This window comes from Salmo salar, chromosome ssa09, assembly GCF_905237065.1.
Source record: "Salmo salar chromosome ssa09, Ssal_v3.1, whole genome shotgun sequence".
Classification (NCBI taxonomy): Eukaryota; Metazoa; Chordata; class Actinopteri; order Salmoniformes; family Salmonidae; genus Salmo; species Salmo salar.
The window spans coordinates 63003975-63026643 of NC_059450.1; the positions used below are offsets into that span (position 1 = coordinate 63003975).

The following is a 22669-nucleotide window of genomic DNA, read 5'->3' on the forward strand; positions in this document are numbered from 1 at the left end:
CTGGCATGATCATGTATTCTCTTAGGCTAGTGACATACTCTCATTAAAAATGGAGCCTATTTTGCATGCAAACAGGAATGATTAAAGGTACTACCACCTATTGTACGCATTCAGGGAATATTTTATATTTGGGTATGCATTATTATGATATGCTGGGGTGTTTTAAGGGAATACACTAGGGACTCCATATTTAATCAAACTTGATGACAAAGTTGAGAATAAGATAACAATGCATTTCCAAGAATGGACGTTTAGATTGGTTAATTGATACTGTCACCATTTGAAACAAAGGGAAACTCTGGTGTATATTTTATCAAGCATACAATATCTTGCTATGCAGGAGATCTGTTCTTATTTATTCTGGATAACTGCTAAACAAGATTGACTTTCTTAGTTATTTTGGTGCATTCTTTATCGGCTTATGATGTTCTCAATAAATGTATCTTTACAGGAAAACACAGCTTCCTCTTTCACTGGTGGTAGGATAAGTTCAATGCAACATTTTGAAGAACTAATAAAAATGTCCTTCCTCTCATTTGCTATTGTTGACCTCCCTTGGATTGTGCTGCTGTCTACTGCAACCACATACAGAATCTGCATCTGAACCCAGGGTCACAGCAGAACTACAACGGAATCTCAGAGGACGCAAAGGCCAAGATTAATGTTCTGAACTGAGCAGAGAAGGTCGGCAACACAATCTGCATTTTGGCTCCCGCGTCATTAAAACAAGCCTTAACCTCCTGTAAGGCTGTGTTGTTTACAATGCCCTCTCGCTGCCCTCGTGTTGTTCAGAGAGTGTAACCGCCCTGACCTTTCAAGTCAAATTTCTGCCAAATAGTGATAATCATCTCATCACTTCCTCTCCTCTACAAGTCCTCATTAGCATGGTCAAATGATGAGGCTGACTTGAGCGCTTGCTTCCACATACTCCAGGTTTTTAGAATTTGTATTATTGCGTCTTTGCAGGTGTGTTGTACTTTGTACTTTATCAAATATTGTGTTTATCTTGGTGTCAAAGACAGGGAGTTGAGCCCTGCCTTGTATTCTAGCTCTGCTAGATTTTCAAGCCCTACTGCATTTATTCTTTGAAAGTGTAATTACCTTCTTGATCATCTTATCCAACTTGGTTTTAGTCAGTTTAGGAAAGAGTTGGGTTTAGAAGACCTGAACACGGTTACCTACATGAGGCATTTTTGAAACCAATCCAGTTGAGAATAGACAATGCCAGTGGCTATGCTTTGCAGCTGCCTGTGCTTTCTTCACTAGTATTCTGCTTGGGTCAGCAGTGTAAGCAGCACTGCGGTACTAGACTTGTTGGAAGCTGTCTGAAAGGCTCTCTAGGTGTAACATACCTCTTTAAATCTGATGAGGTCCCATGAGACCAGACTGTTGTGGCTCATTCAACTAAATTAGGGCCCCAGGAAAACCTTCACTGCTAATAGGGAGATCTTAGCCCCACATGCAAACAATACTTTGACAGAGAGATACTCAATTATTCTGAAGAAAATGATTACCATTTGACACTGCTTGATTTTAGATCACTGTCGTTCATTCATGCCAATGGCGAAAAAGAAGAACCTTGGTAATGATATCACTGACAGTGAAATAGACTCAAAATGGCAGCTCCTTGCTTGTGAGTATCTGTATTTGTTTATTACGAGTGTGTTGTTGTTTCCCAAGAAACAGATTTTAAAAGACTCAACATCTCTGATAGTGGGGAGAGATAGCCTTTCTCTGCACACATTTCAGAACACTTAAGCGATTCTCGATCACAGTGTGTCTCGGCCCGCCACTGCCGTAACAGATGCTCCAAAATTGAATATAGATTTCAGTGAGGAAGACAGCATGCCTGATGAATCTCAATTTGCCACTGTCCATATTTCATAGCCACCTCTGTCGTAAAGGGGGATGGTGAAGAAACTTCAGCTAGACCTGCCAAACTGTCACTCAATAGTAGTCTGAGGTTGATCTGCATTCCATGAAGCCAGTACGCTCCATTCAAGACAGATCCATGTTACCATTTCCTATGCAGAGCTGCAAAGCAAAGTGCCAACATTATGTGTAAGCGGTAAAGGCTATTCTTAGTCGAATATGAAATCTTCCGAAGGTCTTTGAGAAACCAGACCATTCATGTATCCCTTTTTGATTTTGATCTCATCTTATGATAATAAGCAACGGTACACTTTTAGAAAAAAGGGTTCCAAAAGTGTTTTTCGGTTGTCCCGAAACTATATATGCTTCTGCTACTGATGAGTCTATTTATAGATTGAAAGTGCTGTAAACTAGCAATTAGTCTCCATTGTTTTGCTCCAGGAGCATATATAGTTTACACAAAGCCCTATATGCCTTGTTTGAGAACAATTGATTTCTGTCGACTTGATGTACTATATTTGGACATGTTTATTGACTTGCAGTTGTCAATGATGTTGTTATTATTTTCAGTGGCGTGTATTCATGGATGCCAAAGGTGTTGTTATTATTATCAGTGGCGTGTATTCATGGATGCCAAGGGAAGCCAGGCTTCCCCAAAAGATTTAGCAAGACAAAATCAAAAATCTTTAGTCTCTCTGTGTTTCATAATTTTCCTTCAATTCGCAATAGAATGAATGAATGTTTCTCACCAGAGAAAGCATCCGAGCGAGCGAAACAGCGCCCCTCTATCTGATGCTGTCTGGTCAAAAATAGTATGACATTGTTGCCGCCTGTAACATTGAATGGAAGGGAAGCCAGCGAGCATTTGGCCTCCCTTGATAAAAAAAAAAATACATTAATAGCCAATCAGCATTGAGCAAACTAAGGGAGCTCAACTGGGAATGGTCCTGGCGCACCAAAAATAAGTTTCAAAGGAAGTCAGTTTGAATTTGGCTTAAAAATATATTTTAACTCTTGCATCTCGTTGTGTTGTTGTCCTCCGGTGGCTAGCTAGCTAGCCAGTTAGCTAAAATTGTCCCTTTCCTAAATTAACCATGGACAGAGATAGGGATTTGGAAATGTGGTTTTACCTAATTCTCCGTACTGGCCAATGATTATAACGGTGATTCTGATCCAACCATAATTTCATACATTGTGCTTCTGGCCTGAGAGGATGGTCGCTCAATATGTAGCTAGGTCAGTGGCGTTCAGTGCTGTTTAAGATGAGGGAGGACACTTTTTTTTCATGAGCATGGCTTTATTTCTATCACAGCATGTTGGGTGACTGTCATTCATATTCCATTCACCCAGTTCAATGTGACATCAATGCTACTACATAATACTAACATTGTCCCTATAACCATCATGAGGTTGCTACAACCTAGCCCATGAATGAAAGATTATAATGTAAATGCACACAAGTCGAGAGAAAATGTTACAAATTAGAGTTTCTATTGGGCAAATTCAGGTATGTTTATCCCCGTTTCGTTTGCTTCCATTTGAGAAACTCTTAAACGCTTAAACAATTCAAACAGTTCACATTCATAGCAGCCACGTTGTATTCCTTCTTCCATCTATGCGCTGTCCTCCTCTCACATTTCCCTTCCTTTGTGGACTTCAAAGCACAACACATCAACTTATTGTAACCAGGCAAAAAAATTACTTTCCAAGCCAAACCATATCATAATTGCTACACACAGCCGACATCTTTGTAGAATATTAGCTAAAGTAACGTCATAGTCAACATAGCTAACGTGTTAGAAAACCCGCTACAATCATGCAGTAACTTTACAGTGTATAGTCAGTTAACAGTTTAGCACTTACACCGATGGGTAATAAATCTGTAAAACCAAAAGTTTACCTTGACTTGGAAGAGTACCAGTGTTGTGTTGGATAGTCATAGCCAGATAGCTAGTATAGCATCCCTCTGTTTGAGCAGGGTATTTGAGTAGGCTAAACTAGCTATAGCTGTGTTTGCTAGCTAAGTAAGTGAAACTGAAAGTGAAATAAATCTCTCTCTTGCTTCTCCTTCATTCTTTAAGAAATGTATTTGTGCAAAACTGTTAAACTATTGTCTTTCTCTCCATTTAAGTCAACTACTCACCACATTTTATGCACTGCAGTACTAGCTAGCTGTAGCTTATGCTTTCAGTACTAGATTCACTCTCTGATGTTTTGATTGGGTGGACAACATGTCAGTTCATGCAGCAAGAGCGCTGATAGGTTGGAGGACGTCCTCTGGAAGTTGTCATAATTACTGTGTAAATCAATGGAAGGGGGTGAGAACCATGAGTCTCCTAGGTTTTGTCAGTCAATGTATCGAGAGGAGTACGGAAGCTAGCTGTCCTCCGGCTGCACCATGGTGCTACCATACAGAGTGCTGCTGAGGCTACTGTTGACCTTGATTGCAAAACGGTGTGTTTTAATAAATGATTTGGTGGCGTGAATATACTTTGTTTTGTTATATCTGAAAATGATAACTTTTTAAATGTTTTACCATTTAGATTTTTAACAACTAGCTGGCTAATCATTGCCCATGAAAGAAAGTTAGGCTAGCAAGCAACCATTTTAGCCAGGTAGCCTAGGACAACAACAAATAAAAGTGTGAACTGTACTGTATGACAGACTCATAGACCATTTCGACAACATGAAACAGAGGAGGATGGCATTGGCGTAACTCTACAAGTAGGGTGAGTCATGTTTTTCTACTTAGGCACACCACACACACACAGGAATCAGTTCCATGGACAGCCACAGGATACTTAGCTTACGTTATTTGGACTGAATCATTTTGGAATTTTTTAGGTGTCACTGTATTAGACTAAGTATAGGTGATTTTATGATATTGAAATAAATGGCAGCTCCTCTTTTCTTTGTGAGTTGCGGTAACTCTCCAGTGTTCTAAATCAATAGTTGTTAAGTAGTTGAAAATGTCGGAAACATTAACCTGTTGAGGACAGACGTTCCGCTAGCGGAACCCCTAGCCAACAGCCAATGGCATCGCACGGCAAGAAATACAAAACCAACTAAAATACCACAATTACATTTTCTCAAACAATCAACTATTTTACACCATTTTAAAGATAAGACTCTCGTAAATCTAACCACATTGTCCGATTTCAAAAAGGCTTTACAGCGAAAGCAAAACATAAGATTATGTTAGGAGAGTACATAGACACAAATAATCACACAGCCATTTCCAAGCAAGCATATATGTCACATAAACCCAAACCACAGCTAAATGCAGCAATAACCTTTGATGATCTTCATCAGATGACACTCCTAGGACATTATGTTATCCTGTTATGTCTAGGGGGCAGTATTTTCACAGCCGGATAAAAAACTTACCCGATTTAATCTGATTATTACTCCTGCCCAGAAACTAGAATATGCATATAATTATTAGCTTTGGATAGAAAACACTCCAAAGTTTCTAAAACTGTTTGAATGGTGTCTGTGAGTATAACAGAACTCATTTGGCAGGCCAAAACCTGAGAAGATTCCATGCAGGAAGTGCCCTGTTTGACAATTTCTTGCCCTTCTTGATTATCTCTATCCATTACAGGGGATCTCTGCTGTTACGTGACACTTCCTACGGCTCCCATGGGCTCTCAGAAGGCGGCAAAAAGCTGAATCGTGGCTTTGCAGGCTCTGGCTGGAAAAAAGTAGCGCGTTTGGATAGTGGCTGGTCACAATACTGTGAGACTCAGGCGCGTGCCCGAGTCGACCCTATGCTTTGTTTTCTTTCGTCTGTTTACCTAAACGCAGATTCCCGGTCGGAATATTATCGCTTTTTTATGAGAAAAATGGCATAAAAATTGATTTTAAATAGCGGTTGACATGCTTCGAAGTACGGTAATGGAATATTTACAAATCTTTTGTCACGAAATGCGCCATGCTCGTGACCCTTATTTACACTTCGGATAGTGTCTTGAACGCACGAACAAAACGCCGCTATTTGGATATAACGATGCATTATTTTGAACCAAACCAACATTTGTTATTGAAGTAGCAGTCCTGGGAGTGCATTCTGACGAAGCACACCAAAGGTAATCAAACTTTTGTAATAGTAAATCGGAGTTTGGTCAGGGCTAAACTTGGTGGGTGTCTAAAAAGCTAGCCGTGATGGCTGGGCTATCTACTCAGAATATTGCAAAATGTGCTTTCACCGAAAAGCTATTTTAAAATCGGACACCTCGATTGCACAAAGGAGTTCTGTATCTATAATTCTTAAAATAATTGTTATGTTTTATGTGAACGTTTATCGTGAGTAATTTAGTAAATTCACCGGAGGTTTGCGGGGGGTTTGCTAGTTCTGAACGTCACATGCTAATGTAAAAAGCTGGTTTTTGATATAAATATGAACTTGATTGAACAAAACATGCATGTATTGTATAACATAATGTCCTAGGTGTGTCATCTGATGAAGATCATCAAAGGTTAGTTCTGCATTTAGCTGTGGTTTTGTTTTTTGTGACATTATATGCTAGCTTGAAAAATGGGTGTCTGATTATTTCTGGCTGGGTACTCTGCTGACATAATCTAATGTTTTGCTTTCGCTGTAAAGCCTTTTTGAAATTGGACAGTGTGGTTAGATAAAGGAGAGTCTTGTCTTTAAAATGATGTGAAATAGTCATATGTTTGAAAAATGGAAGTTTTTGTATTTTTGAGGAATTTGTAATTCGCGCCACGCCTATCATTGGATATTGGAGCAGGTGTTCCGCTAGCGGAACGTCTAGATGTAAGAGGTTAAACAATACATGCATGTTTTGTTCAATCAAGTTCATATTTATATCAAAAAACAGCTTTTTATATTAGCATGTGATGTTCAGAACTACCATACCCACCGAAAACTTCTGGTGAATTTACTAAATTAATCATGATAAACGTTGACAAAATACATAACAATTATTTTAAGAATTATAGATACAGAACTCCTTTATGCAATCGCTATGTACGATTTTATAATAGTTTTTCGGCGAAAGCACATTTTGCAATATTCTGAGTATATAGCTCGGCCATCACGGCTAGCTATTTTGACATCCGCTAACTTCGGGGTCACCTAAACTCAGAATTACTATTAGAAAAATTGTATTACCTTTGCTGTTCTTCGTCAGAATGCACTCCCAGGACTTCTACTTCAACAACAAATGTTGTTTTGGTTCCAAATAATCCATAGTTATATCCAAATACCTCCATTTTGTTTGTGCGTTCAGGTCACTATCCGAAGGGTAACGCGCGAGGGCATTGCGTGACAAAAAAATAAAAAATATTAAATTACCGTACTTCGAAGCATGTCAAACGCTGTTTAAAATCAATTTTTATGCTATTTTTCTCATAAAATAGTGAACATTTTCCAACTGGGCAATGTTGTATTCATTCAAAGACTGAAAGAAAAACATGGCGAGTTCTTGTGAACCTTTATCTCCAGTCTCACTGTCCCCAGGCTGACCACTTACAAACTCTGCTCCTATACTTTGCCCAGAGACAGCAGACACTCCATTCCACTTTCTGGTGGCTTTAGAGAGCCAATGGAAGCATTAGAAAGTGTTACGTTACAGCACAGATGCTGTAATGTCGATAGAAATGCAACAGAAGGACAACAAATTGTCAGACAGGGCACTTCCTGTATGGAATCTTCTCAGGTTTTGGCCTGCCATATGAGTTCTGTTATACTCACAGACACCATTAGAACAGTTTTAGAAACTTTAGAGTGTTTTCTATCCAAATCTACTAATTATATGCATATTATAGTTTCTGGGCAGGAGTAGTAACCAGATTAAATCGGGTACGTTTTTTATCCGGCCGTGAAAATACTGCCCCCTATCCCAAAGAAGTTAACTTGCTTTACCGTGCTGTATGTCATGTAACTGTTTGTTACATACAATATGCTTTGTAAACTTCACAGGACAGAGGTTGCTCTCCGGTTATTGAGCGAACATTGCAATTACCATAACACGTAGGTTGTAATATGGCTTTTTTTCCCTGGCTTCCCCAGTGCTTTTACCCAAGCACCACTACTGTTTATTATTGTAATTCCTATTTTACTCTTGTCTGTGTGACTAATGGTATCTAATGCATATTATAACTGGCAGTACGCACATATTGAAGATCATGCAGCACCAACATATTCAGGTGAATGCACTGCCCTTTTCTCTTTTCATTCTAACACTCTTCCATAATAACATTCATCCAGGTGAGAGAGGATGTAATTTTTGTCCCAAAACTTATTTCCCTTTGAGAATACTTCCTTGTTCTTCAAGGCTCAGCAGTATTGCAATATAATTTCAGTTTATATGTAGCTATCAATGTTTTCTTTAGATACTCGTCTGAAGTGCCTTCAAGTGGAATTTGAACCAATTGTTCTCTAGGCCATTTCCCGCCGTCAGACTCGACCACACCTGAAATGACCCTGTTGCAAAAGGTATAATAAGGTTATTACAACACCATATAATAGCTAAAGTGGTAGATTATGGTCAAATTCAATTTTTCCAACAAAACCCATTCAAGTGCAATTCGTGGTTAAAAGAGTAAATCATAGCTCCTGCGCTCGTCCTATGGCATCCCATAGCAGGGGACTAACTGTCTGCCCAGGAGGTGACATCACCCTAACAAGCTCATTATGTTTGTATAATGATCTCTGTAACACATTCTTAGCTCTAAAGTGGAAAAAAATACAGCATTCTACATGTAGAAGTAGTGCCATGTCCTTACAGTGGCAAGTACCACACAAGCAGCGAGATAGCAAGAATAACATACAAAATGCAGAACAATGATCCTTGCTGGCATCTACTGTTTTGTTGTTAGCATTTTTTTATGTGCTTCAACTGGATGCACTCAGAATGCACATTAAGATGTTTTGCCTTTTAGAAACCCTTTGGAGTACATTACACAATGCCACTGGGGGCCTCGGTGGAGGGGCAGTGCTTTGTAATATAATTAGAGTCGACACGGTACATGTGTCTGTGTGTGTTGCCGGTTCTCATTAACGAAACGTGGGCCACTGAGTCGGCAGAGGGGAACAGAGAGGGAGCATGTGGAGCTGCAGTTTCTTCTGCCGCCCTGCTTCCCTCAGAGGAGCCACTCGGAGGCCATGTGAGCCATAGCCAGTCAAGTCTGCTTTATTTGATATCGAGCCCTTCAGGACCTGAGTGCCACAGAGCGCTGCAAACACTGCCTGTTGGAGTTAATATGTTTGGAGGTGGTGGAGTGGTGGTTAAGAAAAGAAAGAACACAGAAGGTATAAAATGTCTAATGTGCTTTGTTAATAGGGTCTGGATAACAAGGGTACATACTTAAGTTGCTATGGATGGAACCTGTATTTATACAGTAAATACTCCACGTTAGGGTGGCTATAGTACACCCAGTCCAGTTCTCATGTTTCATATTCCTAATGCAAACATAGATATACACTGCTCAAAAAAATAAAGGGAACACTTAAACAACACATCCTAGATCTGAATGAAATAAATAATCTTAATAAATACTTTTTTCTTTACATAGTTGAATGTGCTGACAACAAAATCACACAAAAATAATCAATGGAAATCCAATTTATCAACCCATGGAGGTCTGGATTTGGAGTCACACTAAAAAATTAAAGTGGAAAAACACACTACAGGCTGATCCAACTTTGATGTAATGTCCTTAAAAACAAGTCAAAATGAGGCTCAGTAGTGTGTGTGGCCTCCACGTGCCTGTATGACCTCCCTACAACGCCTGGGCATGCTCCTGATGAGGTGGCGGATGGTCTCCTGAGGGATCTCCTCCCAGACCTGGACTAAAGCATCCGCCAACTCCTGGACAGTCTGTGGTGCAACGTGGCGTTGGTGGATGGAGCGAGACATGATGTCCCAGATGTGCTCAATTGGATTCAGGTCTGGGGAACGGGCGGGCCAGTCCATAGCATCAATGCCTTCCTCTTGCAGGAACTGCTGACACACTCCAGCCACATGAGGTCTAGCATTGTCTTGCATTAGGAGGAACCCAGGGCCAACCACACCAGCATATAGTCTCACAAGGGGTATGAGGATCTCATCTCGGTACCTAATGGCAGTCAGGCTACCTCTGGCGAGCACATAGAGGGCTGTGCGGCCCCCCCAAAGAAATGCCACCCCACACCATGACTGACCCACCCCCAAACCGGTCATGCTGGAGGATGTTGCAGGCAGCAGAACGTTCTCCACGGCATCTCCAGACTCTGTCACGTCTGTCACGGGCTCAGTGTGAACCTGCTTTCATCTGTGAAGAGCACAGAGCACCAGTGGCGAATTTGCCAATCTTGGTGTTCTCTGGCAAATGCCAAACGTCCTGCGTGGTGTTGGGCTGTAAGCACAACCCCCACCTGTGGACGTCGGGCCCTCATACCACCCTCATTGAGTCTGTTTCTGACTGTTTGAGCAGACACATGCACATTTGTGGCCTGCTGGAGGTCATTTTGCAGGGCTCTGGCAGTGCTCCTCCTGCTCCTCCTTGCACAAAGGTGGAGGTAGCGGTTCTGCTGCTGGGTTGTTGCCCTCCTACGGCCTCCTCCACGTCTCCTGATGTACTGGCCTGTCTCCTGGTAGCGCCTCCATGCTCTGGACACTACGCTGACAGACACAGCAAACCTTCTTGCCACAGCTCGCATTGATGTGCCATCCTGGATGAGCTGCACTACCTGAGCCACTTGTGTGGGTTGTAGATTCCGTTTCATGCTACCACTAGAGTGAAAGCACCGCCAGCATTCAAAAGTGACCAAAACATCAGCCAGGAAGCATAGGAACTGAGAAGTGGTCTGTGGTCTCTACCTGCAGAACCTCTCCTTTATTGGGGGTGTCTTGCTTATTGCCTATAATTTCCACCTGTTGTCTATTCCATTTGCACAACAGCATGTGAAATGTATTGTCAATCAGTGTTGCTTCCTAAGTGGACAGTTTGATTTCACAGAAGTGTGATTGACTTGGAGTTACATTGTGTTGTTTAAGTGTTCCCTTTATTTTTTTGAGCAGTATATTATAAATAAGTGTCAATAGAAAGACCTCCCTAACCTCTGCATAAATAATATATTGTTTATGGCACCGTTTTATTGTATCTATTTATTTATTTGAGAGGGAGCGTTGGTGAATCAGATCAACTTCCTATCACTTCTCTGTTTTTTACCTCCATCGGAGCAAACATGGTTTTTAATTGCTATAATGATGTGATTAATTGGTTTCTTGTCATCCATCACAACTAGCCGACAGATTTGCGCACAGTAAGGAGTAAATCAAGCATGTGTTTACAAATAATCAAATGCTTAAGATTGAAAGGAATGTGTAAAGGATGTCCAGCTGTGCAAAGTAATTAGATTATCTGTATTAAACGGAGCTTCTTTAGATGAAAAGACACCCGTTCAGCTTTGGTGAGAAAGCATTTCTCATTGGTCTTTTATACTTCAGTTCCTTCAAAAAGTATTCACACCCCTTAACGTTTTCCACATTTTGTTGTGTTACAAAGTGGGACTAAAATGTATTAAATTCTCATTTTTGTCAATGACATACACAAAATACACTGTAACGTCAAAGTGCAAGGTTATTATTCTTTTTTTAAATTAATTGAACACGTATTTTTCTTGATTAGATAATTATTATACCACCTGAGTCATACATGTTAGAATCACCTTTGGCTGTGATTACAGCTGAGAGTATTTCTGGGTAAGTCTCTAAGAGCTTGTACACCTGGATTGTACAATATTTGGCCATTATTCTTAAAAAAAAATGTCAAGTTGGTTGTTGATCATTGCTAGACATCCATTTTCAAGTCTCGCCATAGATTTTTCAAGCCGATTTAAATCAAAACTGTAAGTAGGCCACTCAGGAACATACAATGTCGTCTTGACCTTGTGTTTTAGGTTAATGTCTTGCTGAAAGGTGAATTTGTTTTCCAGTGTCTGTTGGAAAGCAGACTGAGCCAGATTTTCCTCCAGGATTTTGCTTGTGCTTGGATCTATTCCGTTTATTTTCATCCTATAAAAAAACTACTTAGTCCTTGCCGATGACAAGCATACCCATAAAACTATGCAGTCACCACCATTCTTTAAAATATGAACAGTGGTACTGTTGGATTTTCCCCAAACATTACACTTTTTTTTCAGGACAAAAAGTAAATTTCTTTTGCCACATTTTTTGCAGTATTACTTTAGTGCTTAGTGCCTTATTGCAAACAGGATGCATGTTTTTGAATATGTTTATTCTGTACAGGCTTCCTTCTTTTCACTAATTTACATTAGTATTGTGCAGTAACTATAATGTTGTTGATCCATCCACAGTTATCTCCTATCATAGCCATTAAACTCTTAACCGTTTTAAAATCCCCATTGGCCTCATGGTGAAATCCCTGAGCGGTTTCCTTCATCTTCGGCAAGTCATTTAGGAAGGGCGTCTGTATCTTTGTAGTGACTGTGTATGTTGATACACAATCCAAAGTGTAAAATTAAGTATTTGCTCAAACATTTGCAGCTTCCAGCTTCCAGTATTTGCTTAAACATTTTCAGCTTCCAGAATTTGTGTACAGATCCTTGTGACATGGGGCCTTGCATTATCATGCTGAAACATGACATTATGGCAGTAGATGAAGATCACGACAGTGGGCCTCAGGATCTCGTCACAGTATCTCTGTGCATTCAAATTGCCACCGATGAAATGCAATAATATTGTGTTCGTTGTCCATAGCCTCTGCCTGCCCACACCATAACCCATTGTTCTGTGTGACAATACTGCACATTCTAGAGTAGCCTTTTATTGTCCCCAGCACAAGGTGCACCTCTGTAATGATCATGGTATTTAATCAGCTTCTTGATATGCCACACCTGTCAGGTGGATGGATTATATTGGCAAAGGAGAAATGCTCACTAACAAATTTGAGCACTACATTTGAGTGAAATAAGTTTTTTTTTTTTTGCGTAAGAAAAATGTCTGTGATATATTCTTTCAGCTCATGAAACATGGGACCAAGACTTTACATGTTGCATTTATTTTTTGTTCTTTATAGGTTCCTAGAGGAAGGAGAGCTACGATTGACTCTCACACAGGTTCATTGCCAGAAGTCACAAGTGCTGACAGGGGAAATATTACAACCAATTCACTGACAGAAATTTGCAAAGCAGGTAATTAGGCTGGCAGGTTAGGATAGTGTCAGTCTCAGTTGAGCTGATGCAAAAGTTGGGGTTTGAACAAATGCATTTTGGCTACAATGTTCTCAGCACCCAGGCGCTCTTGACAATTAACATGCAAGATGGTCTTGTAATTAAGAAGGGTTAGTGGTGACTTCCATGTTATTCATCTACATTGCAGGTAGAAAATGCTGCAGCAGTGCCTTTACCACAAGGCATGGAACCTTATATTCTGCATTAAATATTTAGTTTTGGAACTGCATAATGTTAATATACGGTGGCCCTAAAAGGAAAGGTATTAATTTATAATACATTAATATGCCCCTTTCTGTGTTATCAAACATTGCCGCACATGGGTGATGTGCACAATTTGGATGCAGAACACGGCAGTTCTCATGTACTGTCAGTAAAAAAAGACTCCTTTTACATGGTGCTTATGAGTGCATTTCACACTACTTTTGGATTATAATTGGATTTTAAGGCTTTTATTAATGTCCTGCTTAATATCATGTTTGTGTTATTGTCACAACACTGTGTTATACTTAAAAAACACTTCAACTTCAACCAGTGAAATGGCTCTTTGACCTGCTTCGCTACCAGCCATGTCAATGAGTGTTAGCATTCTAGCTAACAACTGCTGCATCCAAAATAGGCATTGTTCAAAGATCACAACCAAATAAATGTATAATCTTAGGGCTAATTGCAACCATTGACGGCCACCAGATTAATCCCCAGCTTGTCTCTCGTTAAACCATCAATACGTGCTAAAGTCACCTGCACAACTGATTTCTATTGCAACCATTATTGGCCACCAATTTACCTTTCTCTGAAGCGGATGTTCGGGTTAACCCTAAGTCCTTATTTCTGCAACAACAAAAAATCTATGTTATTTCGCTCTCGTGGATATTATCCTCGGAACAATTTAATCCTGAAATAAAGTTTTTAATTTCCTCGTTTACCAAGGCAAATCTACTATGGCAATGTTGCCTACCCTACACATTTTATGAATGGTGTGTGATTACATTTTAATTTCCAATTTATGTAATGGATGAATGTCTTAATAAAATATGGCAATTTCTTATCAAGAGGGGTATAGGAAATACTCCTGAATTGTAAGTTACACATTTGACATTTGAATCTAAATTGTGATTGGTTGTATTTTTAAATGACATTTTATTGTATTATAATAAATGTATTTAAAGTTGCACAAATTATATTATAATTTGTTTTGTTTCCTCTGTTTCTGGTTAGGCTGCTAAAGAAGAGTAACATTTCCAATGTTGTGTGGATAGCGCCGATTATTGATTTATTTTTAGAACAACATAATAACACTCAAAATGTAACCTTTATATATTTTTTACAGGGCTACAATAATAAGGCCAATAGCCTAGGCCTACTGTGGTATATTCAGGGACGGATTACCGAACGAGATCTCCAGGCAGCCCCCAACATATTTAGCATTTTGGGGGTTGTGGGTCGAGACCCTCCAGATAGCATACGATAGCATAATGTGTAGAGTTGCAAGAAATGTGCTTCAAAATGGAAAAATTCTCTCTGACTCATGGCTAAATATGTAGAATAGGAGGAAATTACCTTGAAATCTGCAAGTATTTTGCCATGGGGCGGATAGAAAATGTTGCAATTGTATTATACATTTTATGCAATTCTACCCATTTTGCCATGGGATGGAGAGAAATCTTAGCCGTTTTAAAGCTCATTTCCTGCAATCCTACACATTTTTCCATGACTTATGCCATGTTAATATGATAGCTAAGAGTGACTAACAAAATCAGTGTGGGCCCCCTGAAGATCGGTGCCCCAAATGCAGTAGTCAGTAGGGAGAGTAATTTATTATTTGGAAGTCGTAATCTTAAATCGAAGAAACAGATGCAAAGTGCTTTGTTATAATGATATTTAAATTGTCTATCACACATGTTGCTGCAATCCACATTACTTTTATTTACAATGTGGCAATTAATTAGCAGTTGGTCTTCAATAACTTTATTTTCATTGTAGGCATTAAACATGTTAACCTGACTAGGGTACGTGGGACACTAGCGATTATCTGAGAACAGCGCCCAGCAGACAAATCATTACAAACAGTAACCAGCCAAGTAGAAGAGTTACACAAGTCAGAAATAGAGATAAAATGAATCACTTACCTTTGATGATATTTTTATGGTTGCACTCTGAAGACGTTAATTTACTCAATAAATGTTCATTTTGTTTGATAAAGTCTCTCTTTATATCCAAAAACCTCTGTTTTGTTTGTCTGTTTTGTTCAGTAATCCACAGGCTCAAACGTAGTCAAAACAGGCAGACGAAAAGTCCAAATAGTATCCGTAAAGTTCAGAGAAACATGTCAAATGATGTTTATAATCAATCCTAAGATTGTTTTTAGCCTAAATAATCGATAATATTTCAACCGGACAATAACGTCGTCAATATAAAAGGTAAACAAGAAAGGCGCGCTCTCAGTCTCGCACATGAAAAATCTCTAGGCCACTGTAGTGTCCACTCATTCAGACTGGTCTTACTCTCTAATTTTTCAGAATAGAAGCCTGAAGCTATTTCTAAAGACTGTTGACATCTAGTGGAAGACATAGGAAGTGCAATTTGAGTCCTAAGTCAATGGATACTGTAAAGGTATTCAATAGAAAACTACAAACATAAAAAAATCCTACTTCCTGGATGGATTTCTCTCAGGTTTTTGCCTACCAAATCAGTTCTGTTATACTCACAGACATTATTTTAACAGTTCTGGAAACTTTGGATGTATATCCTACGTTCTGGGCCTGGGTAACAGGCAGTATACTTTGGGCACGCTTTTCATCTGGATGTCAAAATACTGCCCCCTACCCCAAAGAAGTTAAATAAATCTTCATAATTGACATTTCCAGTCAAATAATTTAATTTCAGTTGTAATATGTGATATTTTTCGATTTATCTTTTTCCTATTTAGATAGTCTTGTTCCTGATGTTACTTCATTGGGGTGGGAGTAGTGAACACAGACAATAACTATCTAGTATCAAGCTGGCTTGACACTAACAATGTCAGTTCAGCTGGTCTGTATAGTTTATTCTGCTTTTCATTTTATTGCAACCATGATTTAGCTCGGAGCTCTGTCTAATCTCCCGTTAAGAAATCACAATTTCGCAGCCAATCAAAATTCCCAAGGCAGTGTGGAAAAAGTCAGATTTGGCTTAACGATGGGATCCAATGGATAAATGATCAAATAGCAGGACAGCTTTTGTCCTTGAACTCTTAATGGGGTACGAGTAGTACTGGGTGTCAAGGCTGATTTTACAAGTTGTCCTGAATGTTTTTTTTTGTCTCCCTGCCTTTAAACTCATTATATAGTGCACTACTTTTGACCAGAACCCTATACCTACACGGAGAATAGAGTGCAATTTGGGACACAGCATAAAGAATTCATATCAGCCTCACTCCTCTCTCTCATCATGTCTCATTAACAACTCAGGCACTCCTTCCGCATAATCATCTTCCTCTGTGCTGCCCCCCTCTAGCCTGTGTGGAGGGACTCATTATTGGCTCCAAGAGCAACAGACAGACAGACACCAACGTATATCACTAAGGTCATGCTGTTTTACAGGCGACAGGAAAGGATTGTGTTAGGGAGAAAAAAATACTAACGAAATTCATTACATTTGGGGTTTTGGATTATGCCAATATGCTTGGTTTTTGAGATGGTCAAAAAGTGCACTATTTCATTGGTATGGGATAAATTATTGTGGCCCTGGCGGCACAGAATAATAAAATGGTTTGACTGCACAGAGGTGCCTGGGAAGAACAGGGGACCAGTGTGTGTGAATGATGGGGAAGGAGGATTTCCTATCTCCATCAGAAAGGACAAGACATTGGTTGGTTCCCATTCCTGCTCAATTTGGCATGCCTTCTCAATATGCATTCACACATGAAGTATACTCTTGAGTTGGGCTAGGCCCTAGCCGCTAGGGGATGGAACAACTGAGCTTGTGGTCATGTGTGAGTTTGTATGTATGCATGTGTGTTTGTGTGTGGGTGTGGGGGCGGTCTATGGGTGGAAGGGGAGAGAGGGGTAGAGGTGTTTGTGTGAAGGGGTGTGGTGTGTTCGTGTATGCATCCCACATTGTGTATGCATCACACATTATTGATTTACCATTAGGTTTTATGGGTATTATGACTCATACTGTGGGTCTCTATATCTCTCAGATATAGGATAGACACTTCAGATCAAACTTCCTCTAAGATTTTTGGGAGGGACTATCTGTTTTTCCATGTAGCGAATCTGTTATGCAATGTGTTTGTATGGTCTAATAGCAGTAAGGCCCCAAAATATTTTTCAAAAAAATATAGATATAAAAAAATCAAGTGGTCTTAAAATTCTAAATAAAAAAGCTAAATTATCCTTGGTGTGACCTTCTTAAAAAATGTAATATAGCTAAGTAGAAAATAAGGAATATAATATATAGTTTACTATTACTGAAACCGGACCCAGGTCGTAAATATAAAGATTCTGTCACGTCCTGGCCAGTATAAGGGTTAATTGTTATTGTAGTTTGGTCAGGACGTGGCAGAGGGTATTTGGTTTATGTGGTTTGGGGTGGTGTTTTTTCTAAAAGGGCATTTGATTGAAGTATTCCAGGGGTTTTTGGGCACTGTTCCTTTTTTACATATTTCTATGTTGATCTAGCTGGTTGTATGTCTATGTTTGGTTAATTGGGGTGGACTTCCAATTGAAGGCAGCTGTGTGGTGTTGCCTTTGATTGGAAGTCCTATATTAGTTGGGTGTGTTTGTCTGTGTATTTGTGGGAGATTGTTCCGTGTATAGCATCAAGCCTTACAGGACTGTTTATTGTCAGTGTGTTTCTTTTGTATACGTGTTTATTTGGGGGTTTCCTTCTTTCCTTATAATAAAGAAGATGAGTTTACACATACCTGCGGCATTTTGGTCCTCCTTAACCAACGACAATCGTGACAGATTCAGTCCACCTAAAATAAACTGCAGACCCTTTACACTTCAGTGTTGTGATGCCAAAATTCAAGCAAAATGCATAGCCCATAGAAAAAAATGTATTGTTGGCTATTGTTCATCCTAATCAGACATTTTTTTTTACATAGACGGTACATATGAGATAATATAAGACAAGTCCTGGAAACAATATAAAACTATGAAAAATCTGGGAAACGAGGCTTGATATTCATAGCTGATTTTGAAAAGGCATTTTGATAAAGAACGATTAGAATGGTTATATACACGCCTGGATTATTTCAATTTCACCATTCCTCAAGGCAAAACTGCTCCAGCTCCTTCAAGTTGGATGGGTTCCGCTGGTGTACAGCAATCTTTAAGTCATACACAGATTCTCATTTGTATTGAGGTTTGGGCTTTGACTAGGCCATTCCAAGACATTTAAATGTTTCCCCTTAAACAATTAGAGTGTTGCTTTAGCAGTATGCTTAGGGTCATTGTCCTGCTGGAAGGTAAACCTCCGTCCCAGTCTCAAATCTCTGGAAGACTGTAACAGGTTTCCCTCAAGAATTTCCCTGTATTTAGCGCCATCCATCATTCCTTCAATTCTGACCAGTTTCCCAGTCCCTGCCGATGAAAAACATACCCACAGCATGATGCTGCACCACCATGCTTCACGTCGGGGATGGCGTTCTCAAGGTGATGAGAGGTGTTGGGTTTGCGTCAGACATAGCGTTTTCCTTGATGGCCAAAAAGCTACATTTTAGTCTCATCTGATCAGAGTACCTTCTTCCATATGTTTGGGGGGTCTCCCACCTGCCTTTTGGCAAACACCAAATGTGTTTCCTTATTTTTTTTCTTTAAGCAATGGCTTTTTTCTGGCCACTCTTCCTTAAAGCCCAGCTCTGTGGAGTGTACGGCTTAAAGTGGTCCTATGGACAGATTCTCCAATCTCTGCTGTGGAGCTTTGCAGCTCCTTCAGGGTTATCTTTGGTCTCTTTGTTGCCTCTCTGATAAATGCTCTCCTTGCCTGGTCCGTGAGTTTTGGTGGGTGGCCGTCTCTTGGCAGGTTTGTTGTGGTGCCATATTCTTTCCATTTTTTAATAATGGATTTAATTTTGCTCCGTGAGATGTTCAAAGTTTCTGATATTTTTTTAAAACCCAACCCTGATCTGTACTTCTCCACCACTCTGTCCCTGACCTGTTTGGAGAGCTCCTTGGTCTTCATGGTGCCCCTTGCTTAGTGGTGTTGCAGACTCTGGGGCATTTCAGAACAAGTGTATATATACTGAGATCATGTGACAGATCATGTGACACTTAGATTGCACACAGGTGGACTTCATTTAACTAATTATGTGACTTCTGAAGGACATTGGTTGCACCAGATCTTATTTAGGGGCTTCATAGCAAAGGGGGTGAATACCTATGCACCACTTTTCCAGTTTTTATTTTTATACTTTTTGAAACAAGTAATTTTTTTCATTTCCCTTCACCAATTTGGACTATTTTGTGTATGTCCATTACATGAAATCCCCCAGCCAAAAAAAAATCAATTTTAATTACAGGTTGTAACGCAATTTTTTTTGGAAAAACAGCAAGGGGGATGAATACTTTTGCAAGGCACTGTAGATGGTTGGGGTTGAGGGTAAAACATTTTTAAAAACGAATGTAAAATGTACAGTCCGTAAAATGTATGTAGAATGTATAAACTGGAAGTAGAAGCATACATGTTGTCCATTAGTTTACTCCTGTTAGGGGAAGGTTGATAGGGTTAGTGGGAAAATAATAAAGAAGGAAAATATATTATTTAAAAGAATATATACATATATATATCATACATGTATATATACATACACATATATATATATATATATGGGATTGGAAATGACAATTACATTGATAGTACCCACAATCTGCAATATTGAAGCTGATCTGATCTTTCCCCCCAAAGAAAAAAATTATTGGTGCAAGGTAGCTCAGGTTTGAAGTAACACAGTAAATAATGGTTACTAACAATGACTCGTTCCCTTTGATCCCTTTCTCTTTGATTGTGAACTTCTGACCGTGTCTGTAACAATTTTGTTTTGAACACTGATTGAAATTGTGTTCTTTACGTTTGGATCCACACTCTACTTACCAGATCATAAGCTTACTTGTGATCGATCTCTCTTGCTCTCGCTCTCTCTCTCTCTCCAACCAGATATTGAAGCCTGAAAAACAGTGATAACTGGGGCGAAAAGAACAGGCCATGGCTGAGAGGATGATTGCTTCTCAAAGTGGTAAGTACCAAGCATTCAGAATGTCTGATCATCTGTTTTCGTCTCAACTGTTTGGCTTCGATTGTGGTTGATTTCGTTCCCATGTCAGTTCAGACTCCAGTGAATTTCTCTCTATATTTGGTAACAGATAGTTCCGATTAACTTATCAAGGAGGTCTCTGATGCATAGCGTGAGCTATTTTGAGTTTGGAGAGGAGAAAGGTGTTAGGTGGTTGTATTGAAACATACCAAGCGATCAGCAGGTAATTCCTTACCCTATGGGTGTTTTCCTAAACCGTGGTCCTGTTGTGAGGGGAAAAAAAGGAAATGAAGTCAATGCGATTGAATTGAAAAGAGTAGGGCGTCATGAATCAAATTGATGGTTAGCTGTATAGAAGCCAGGAGGAATGTAAGGGCTGAATTAGATCTACATTATAGCAGCATAACATCTTATAAGATGAGGCAATGACATTACATAATCTAATATTCTTTATTGGCTATATACTGCGTGTTCCACATATTCCCATGATACAACCCACAGAGGGATGATTAGAGATTGCTGTTTCTCTCATAAATCCTATTTGACTGCTGAAACATGAAATTATAGTTTGGGAAATGCGATAAACACCAATTCTTCACATTTGTGTTTTTTCATCAGAAAGGAATGCTTATGGGTACCTTTATGTGTTTGTAAAATATTACTGTTCTCAGATTTTAAATGAATCAATTTCAGATGTGTATTAAAATTGATTTTGTTGCATAACACTATATTTTCATTGCTTAAATGTGATTGAATGTTTGTATCCTGTATATTTAACATATACACAAATCTAAACTCGGCAAAAAAATAAACTTTCCTTTTTCATGACCCTGTCTTTCAAAGATAATTCGTAAAATCCAAATAACTTCACAGATCTTCATTGTAAAGGGTTTAAACACTGTTTCCCATGCTTGTTCAATGAACCATAAACAATTAATGAACATGCACCTGTGGAACAGTCGTTAAGGCACTAACAGCTTACAGACGGCAGGCAATTAAGGTCACAGTTATGGAAACTTAGAAACTAAAGAGGCCTTTCTACTGACTCTGAAAAACACCAACAGAAAATGCCCAGGGTCCCTGCTCATCTGCGTGAACGTGCCTTAGGCATGCTGCAAGGAGGCATGAGGACTGCAGATGTGGCCAGGGCAATAAATTGCAATGTCCGTACTGTGAGACACCTAAGACAGCTCTACAGGGAGACAGTGGTAGACCACGTGTAACAACACCTGCACAGGATCGGTACATTCGAACATCACACCTGATGACAATGATAATGCCACCAGCCATACTGCTCGTTCTGTGCGTAATTTCCTGCAAGAAAGGAATGTCAGTGTTCTGCCATGGCCAGCAAATTGCCCGGATCTCAATCCGATTGAGGAATTCTGGGACCTGTTGAATCGGAAGGTGAGGGCTAGGGCTATTCCCCCCAGAAATGTCTGTGAACTTGCAGGTGCCTTGGTGGAAGAGTGGGGTAACATCTCACAGCAAGAACTGGCAAATCTGGTGCAGTCCATGAGGAGGAGATGCACTGCAGTACTTAATGGAGCTGCTGGCCACACCAGAAACTGACTGTTACTTTTAATTTTGACCGCCCTATGTTCAGGCACACATTATTCCATTTCTGTTAGTCACATGTCTGTGGAACTTGTTCAGTTTATGTCTCAGTTGTTGAATCTTATGTTCACACAAATATTTACACGTTAAGTTTGCTGAAAATAAACACAGTTGACAGTGAGAGGATGTTTCAGTTTTTGGCGAGTTTAACCTTATGCTATAGTGTTTTGCATTCATTAGGCCCCAATCTATAGATTTCACATGACTGGGGATAGGCCCACCCACTTGGGAGCCAGGCCCACCCACCGGGGAGATGGCCCATCCGATCAGAATAATTTTCCCCCTCCTAAAGGGCTTTTTAACAGACAGAAATGCTCCTCAGTTTTATCAGCTGTCCGGGTGGCTGGTCTCAGACGATACCACAGGTGAAGAAGCCGGATGTGGAGGTCCTGGGCTGGCATGGTTACATATAGACTGCCCTTGTGAGGCCGGTTGGACGCACTCTTAAATTCTCTAGAACAATGTTGGAAGCAGTTTATGGTAGAGAAATGAACATTAAATTCTCTTTAGAATTGCCTTATATTGTACCCAGCACAAGGCACACTGTGTAATGGAGAAATAAGCTTTTTGTGCGTATGGAAAATGTATTTTATTTCAGCTCATGAAACACGGGACCAATACTTTACATGTTGCGTTTATATTTTTGTTCAGTATATATACTTTTTTTATATTGCGGTCACAAATGTATCATTTGTACGGTTGTAATTATGACATGTAATTATTTGTCACATTTGACTGTG

General features: G+C 39.6%; 1 protein-coding gene across 1 annotated transcript in view; it reads left to right on the forward strand.

Moving 5' to 3' along the window:
- LOC106611587 (leucine-rich repeat and immunoglobulin-like domain-containing nogo receptor-interacting protein 2) overlaps positions 1-22669 on the forward strand; it is a 467988-nt gene that overhangs the window by 247549 nt on the left and 197770 nt on the right. Inside the window, exon 4 of the mRNA XM_014211957.2 lies at positions 20216-20294. The gene's annotated coding sequence lies outside the window, so the exon portion shown is untranslated. The remainder of the gene's footprint in view (positions 1-20215; positions 20295-22669) is intronic.